We start from the raw sequence: 7,630 nt of genomic DNA on the forward strand, positions 1-7,630 counted from the left end.
AGATTGAGAAGAATGGAACATGGTAGATTGTCCCTAGACCTAAGGATAAGAATGTAACTAGAACCAAGTGGATATTCAGAAATAAATTAAATGAAGAAGGTAAAGTTGTTAGAAATAATGCTATACTTGTGTGCAAGGATTATGTATAGGTTGAGGTCATACACTTTGAAGAAACATTTTCACCTGTGGCACATTTGGAAGCAATCAGATTGTTTCTTGCATTCTCAGTCTACAAGAACTTCAAATTATATTAGGTGGATGTCATATCTGAATTTATAAATAGTAAACTTGAAGAGGAAGTATATAATGAGCAACCATAAGGTTGGATGTCAAAGAAATGTCATAATTTTGTATGTAGACTTAAGAAAGATTTGTATGGGCTGAAGCAAGCTCTTAGAGCTTAGTATGCAAGATAGGATTCATACATACAACAAAAAGGGTTTAGAAAAGGTGTTACAAATAGTCATTTATATGTTAGGTCTATAGAAGATCATCAATTTATTACGGTTGTGTATGTTGATGACATAATCTTTGGGGGACGTAGTGATGAGATTTGTAAAGTATTTGTTGAAGCTATGCAAAATGAATTTGAAATATCCATGTTAGGTGAATTGTCATTCTTTCTTGGTTTGTAGATCACCTAGACTAACAAAAGAATTTTTATTTGTCAAACCAAGTATGTGAGGGAAATTTTGAAGAATTTTCAGATGAAAGATTGCAATCTAGCTGACACACCCATGGTAAGAGGGTTTAAATTAATAAAAAATGATGACTCTCCATTGTCAGATAAAACAAGGTATAGATGAATGATTGGAAGCTCGTTGTATTTAACTACTTCAAGGACTGATATAATGTATGTTGTGTGCATGGTTGCAAGGTTTCAGTCTTCTCCAAAGGAAACTCATGTGAAGGCAGCCATAAGGATCTTCAAGTATCTACAACATATAAAAGACTATGGTTTATGGTACCCTAAAGGAAAAGACTTTATCTTACATGCCTATACATATGTTGATTGGGTAGGGTGTGTTGATTATAGAAAGATAAATAGTGGCGGTATATTCTTTCTTGGGAATAAATTGGTTTTTCGGCACAACAAGAAACAAGACTATGTGTCATTGTCAATTGTAGAGGTGGAATATATAGTTATGGCTTCATGTTGCACTCAACTATTATGGATGAAACAAACCTTGAAGGAAATCAAGGTAGATTATGAAAAGACAATACCAAACTTGTGTGACAATACTAGTGCTATTAATAAATCAAAGAATCGTATGATGCATTCCAGAATGAATCATATAGCTATCAAGCACCATTTCTTGAGGGCAAAGATTGCAAATCAAGAAATTCAACTAGAGTATGTGGCCACAAAGGACCAGGTTGCAAATATTTTTACAAAGGCACTTCCCAAGGAGACATTTGTGTTTCTAAGACAAAAGTTGGGGGTTTTACCCCTTTCTTCCTTGTGAGCTGTTTCTAGAAAGAGAGAGCTTTTGCTTAGGGGGAATGTTTATCCTTGTAGGAACATTTCAGTCTTCCCTTTCTCATTGATGACAAAGGGGAAGAAAATTTTTAGCTAATCGTGGGAGTATTGGAAGATAAAGTAAGTGAGGAAAGATCAAAGCGGGAGTACAAGATCAAATGGGGAGTTCATTGTATAGAACAGTGAACAGTGAGTTGATCGAGTTGAGTTTTTTCATCAGTGACAAAGGGGGAGATTGTTTATTTTGGTTTAATAATATTTTTATTGATGTCAAAAGGATATGTCTTTGAGATGCAGAGTTGATGTGCACTTTCAATCAGAATAGACAATTTGTGTGTGGAAGGGAACAAACTATGTGGGTAATGGTCTTGACCATTTATCCAACATTATTGATTTTCTAAGGCTATTGACTATTTATATAGCCCGATGTGAGATTGGTAAGCGAGAAATGGCTCACATGTATTTTATCGTCTGACTTGTAGCATGTGTCATGGTGACATGAAGCGGGAAGATTGCAGTGGTGAGGATAGATCACTAGGTGAAGGTTGTGATTTTGCGATGTTGCGATGTGTTGGAAACAATGCACCAAACTGGGTGGGTGAATCAGTTTGCACAAAAAATTACTCCAACTTAAACCACAAATCAGATCTGCTAGTTAGTAGTTAAAGCATGAAACAACACCACATCAATAACACACATAACACCAAGATTTTTGACGTGGAAAACTTGTTTAAGGGAAAAACCATAGTGGGAACGTACCCAAAATAATACCCTATTAGGAGTAAATGTAAATTTTACAATGGTAATGCACATGCATTCAGGCACACTGCCTAGAGATCACTACTCAAATAAGAAACCCGAAAAGGCTACAACCTTTAGGGAAGTTTCACTGCCTTATAGGAAGTCTCACTAACATAAAAAAAATTCAGACTACAATCCGAATTATATGAACTGTGAAAACATAGCATCTTCATATGCTTGAGTATAGTCTCGGTTAAGTACACAGTCTGCTTTTCAACACTTCTCTTCTCCTTTATACTTCTGAAAGATCAAATCACTTGTTCGCACAAATCGATCGTACATACTCTCAAGGATCATAGACACTCACAAACATCCATCTTAAATAATTATTTGCTTAATTTTTATAAACCCTCAACCTATATTTCAAGGTTTGCCAAACCCTTAATACAAATTACAAAATAATATCCTCACATACTAAAACAATACACGCAGACTAAAATGATGTCGGCTAAGATATAGTCTGGACCTAAATCAATACCACAAACACATAGTACCTCCAAAAATTACGGCTCGATCATCCGCAACATGCTACAATCACCAAGATTATCGCATAACATAAAGAACATCATTTGACAAAGAAATTCTGCAATAATGTGTACAATAATCAATGTGGATCATCGATACACATAGAACACAATCTAGAGATAGTTACAAGTAACGTGAATTACACCATAACAACTGCAATAACTCAGATCACTAAAATCATCATCATTTCTCTATCGAAGCTCAAGAACATCAACATAACTGACTGTCAAACTGAAAGATTTTCTTGCGGACCTCCAAATCATGAACCACTCAAACTAAGGACACACATCAACATCTATAACACATCCCACATATCCATAACTAAAGATATAACAGTTATGGAGCAATATGAAGCACAAACTAGAATACCAAATAACACAAACAATTGAATAACATCCTCAATACCGGGTCTCATAACTCGATCACAACAGAATGCAGACCTCTAAAAATGGAATTGAACCATCTATAGACAATATACCAAATACACTTTAATCTACATCAACTCATTTGCAAAACCAACTCATTAAACCAAATTGTAATAATGGAATACATAGAAGAATATATTGACATCAATGACAACACATCATTCTAGCAATCTTCTCAGCAACATCCAAAAATATCCCCCTTTGGGATTGATGGCAACATATGAATGTGAAAAACTCAATGCAAAGTAAGAAATCAACTCACAACAATATCCCTCAAAATTACAAGGATCGGCTCCTACTTAGACAAACAAATCAAATCTCAAAATTCTCTACTCTCCTCATAGAGTTTTTCACATGCTTCTCCCCCCTTTGACATCAATGATAAAGGCATGGGAATCCCAATTTTCTCCCCCTTGAATTAGCTTCACAAATTTGAACATCTGAATCACCAATACTGACTACTCCCCTAAGTAGCAACATCACTCATCAATCTAGAGCATAAAATATCTTTATGAAGTTCATCAGACTCATGCAAATCCATGCATCTTAGTTCTTATCAGGAGGGATAATCACCCCTAATTCTCTTTGAGATACCCAAAAGTATCTGTAGGAAAGGCTTCATAAAGATATTTGCAATCCATTCCTTTGTAGATATATACTCCAATCTGACTTCCTTCTAATTCACCTTCTCTCTCAAGAAATGAAATCTCTCTCAAGAAATGAAACTTGATTGATATATGCTTTGTCTTGGAATGAAACAATGGATTATTTGAAATATTGATAGCACTTGAATTATCATAGTATATGTAAATAGGCTCATCATAGATAATTCCTATATCCTTCAACATCTGTTTCATCTAGATTACCTGAGTACAATTGCTGGAAGCAACAATGTATTCAACCTCTACAGTAGATAAAGAACTAACATTCTGCTTCTTACTTGCCCAGGAAACCAACTTCTCACCCAAAAAGAATACACCACCTGTAGTACTTTTTTAGTCATCAACATCACCTTCCCAATCAACATCTATATGAGCACTGAAAGTAAAGTCATCATTCTTAGAATACCATAAACCAAAATCAACTATCCCTTTCAAGTATTTGAATATCCTTTTTATAGCAGTAAAATGAGATTTTGTAGGATCAGCCTGAAATATAGCAACATGACACAACATTCTTTATATCAAGTCTATTATGAGTCAAATACAACAAACTACCAATCATAGATCTATATCTAGCCCAATTAGCTTTCAGAGAATAATCATCTTTTACTAGCTTACATCTGGTCACCATAGGTCTACCCACAGGTTTAGAGTTTTCAAAACTAAATTTCTTCAACAATTCCTTCACATACTTAGACTAAGATATGAAAACACCTTTATCTAATTGAGTAATTTGCAATCCCATAAATAATTTCATTTCACCAATAATAGACATCTCAAATTCATTTTGCATCTCTTCATCAAATTTCTTACATAGGAAATCATTTCCTCTAAAGATAATATCATCAACGAAAAACTTCAACAATCAGAATATTATTCTGAGAAATCTTGAAATAAAAATTATTATCAGCAGTATCTTTAATGAAGCTTCATCAAATACTCATCCAATCTGTCATACTAAGCTCTAGGGGATTGCTTCAATCCATCATACAATGCTTTCTTCAACTGGCAAACCATGTCCTTTTCTTCTGTCAGCTAAAATCCATTTGGTTGCTCAAAGTAGACTTCTTCTTTTGATTCACTATTAAGAAAGTATGATTTGACATCCATCTGATAAACCTTGAAATTTTTGTGAGTAGCATAGGCAAGATATAATCTAACAACTTCAATTGTAGCTACCAGACAAAAAGTCTCCTCATAATCAACTCTTTTCATTTGTGAATAACCTTTACAAACAAGTTTAGCTTTATTTCAAACAACTTCACCATGTTCATTCAACTTATTCTGGAATACCCATTTACTTCCAATTACATTTTTATCCTTAGGTCTAGAAACAAGAGTCCATGTATTATTTTTCTCAATCTGATTCAGTTAGTCTTCCATGGCTTTGATCCAATTTTCATCTTTACATGATTTATCAACACTTTTAGGCTCAATCTTAGAAATCAAACAAATTTCTTCAGTAAGTCTTCTCCTAGTCATCACACCTTTATTCTTATCAACAATAATCTAACTTTTTGAATGATTCAACCTTACATACTTGGGAGTTTTAGGATTTTCTTGAATTTCAGGCTCTTGAACTCTTTCTTCTGCATTAGCATCTTCACCTTCACTCTCAGGCTTTTTTGGAGCAATCTAAACTTGACTTTGAGTCTGCACTTGCTTTCCTTTATCTGAACTGACATCTTGATCGTCAGAATCATATCTGCAAGATCTAATTTGTCTTACATTACCTTCATCAACCTTCACATTAGCATTTTTCAGCCATATTTCACAATATTTTATCATAACACAAGTAGGCCTTACTTTTAGTAGAATACCCAAAAAAGATTCCTTCATCACATCTAGCATCAAACTTTCCAAGATTTTCATCTCTTTTGATATAGCATTTGCTACCAAAAATTTTGAAATATCTAACAATAGGAACATGACCAAACCATAACTCATAAGGAGTCTTATTAGTATTACCTTTGACATTTACCCAGTTAAAAGTGTATATAGCAGTACTCACAACTTCTCTCCAAAACATGCAGAACATTTCCTTCAATAATCATGGTTCTAGAAGCTTCTTGAACTGTTCTATTCTTTCTTTCCACAACACCATACTTATGTGGTGTCCTAAGAGCAAATAATTGTCTCTTAACTCCATGCTCTTCACATTATGCATTAAACTCACCGGAAGTGAATTTTCCACCTCTATCAGATCTTAAACATTTCAGCTTCAATCCAGTCTCAGTTTCAACTCTAGCCTTGAAAATCTTGAAATTCTCTAAAACTTCAAACTTCTCCCTTAAGAAGGTAACCCACATCATTCTTTAATAATCATCAATCAGAAACATGAAATACCTTTCACCTTGAAAGCTTCTTACTCTATAAGGACCACACAGATCAGTATGCACAAGGTCCAACAATCCATGAGAATTATATTGTTTTCTCTTATAAGAAACTCTTGTTTTCTTCCCTAGTTGACATTCCTTACATACCAGATTAGAAGGCATAATTAACTTATCTTAACCATGCAAGCAAAAGTTACCTGACATATTCTTCTATTCCATAACCAACTTTCATCAATCTAAGCAATCAAACAACTTTTACCACCAGCATTCAAGTGAAATATATTACCTTTATTCTTTGTACCTAATGCAATCTCAGTTCTAGAGCTACTCAAGATCTCACATTTTCCATTCTTGAATTCCAAGTTATATCCCTTATCAACCATCTGACCAACACTCAAAATATTATGCTTTAAACCTTCAACATACAACACATCATCAGTATTGTGCTTACCATCAAGAGAAATAGAACCTCTACCACAGATTACATAAGCTTTGTTATCACCAAATCTTACTATACCACCATCATAATTTTCCAAATTTACAAATTTATTCTTATCACCTATCATATGATGAGAGAAACCACTATCAATTACCCATTCATCTTTCTCCTCAACTTTAGAAACTAAATATTTCTCCTCATTAATTCATCTTGTAGAATCTGTAGTTACAAGATCATCTTCCTTGATAGCAATGAACACAAATTCATCTCCTGAATTCCCGTTATTTGAGTCATCATTTGTAACACCTTCATCAGCAGCATAATAACACTTCTTCTGATATTCAGGCTTATATGACTTAAATTTCTTCTTAGAATTTCTCTCTTTCTGGACACCTTGATGCAAAGTACCCTATCTTATTACATGAAAAGCATTTAAGAGGTAACTTGCCTTCATACTTACTGGCACCTTTAGAAAATCTTCTGGCTATAAGTGCTTCAAGATCCTAAAGCTCTCTTTCTTCATCTTCCATCTTTTTCATCTCTTTCTCATATCTAGATACTCTTGTATAATTTTTTCCCAGATCATATCTCTACTTCCCAGAAATAGTAGCTTTGAATGCATATTCAATCTTAGGAAGAGAGTCTCCAAACTCACTCAGCTCAAAAGAAGCAAGCTTACCAATCAACCTGTCTCTTGTCACATTCCGGATCTCATCAATAAAAACTTTATGTTTGTAACCAAGAGGAAATAATCTCAACATTTTAGCAACAATCTCAAATTCTTCTAATATTCCATCGGCACATCTGATTCCACACACAAGCTCATTCAATTTCTATAGAAAGGAAGTAATATTTTCATCTTCACTCATTTTTGAGATTCTCATATTTACCCTTCAAGGTTTGCAACTTAGCAATCTTCACATGACTATCACCTTCATGCAAGGTCTCCAACTTTATCTAGG

Source organism: Cryptomeria japonica, chromosome 9, assembly GCF_030272615.1.
Source record: "Cryptomeria japonica chromosome 9, Sugi_1.0, whole genome shotgun sequence".
In the NCBI taxonomy this organism is placed as follows: Eukaryota; Viridiplantae; Streptophyta; class Pinopsida; order Cupressales; family Cupressaceae; genus Cryptomeria; species Cryptomeria japonica.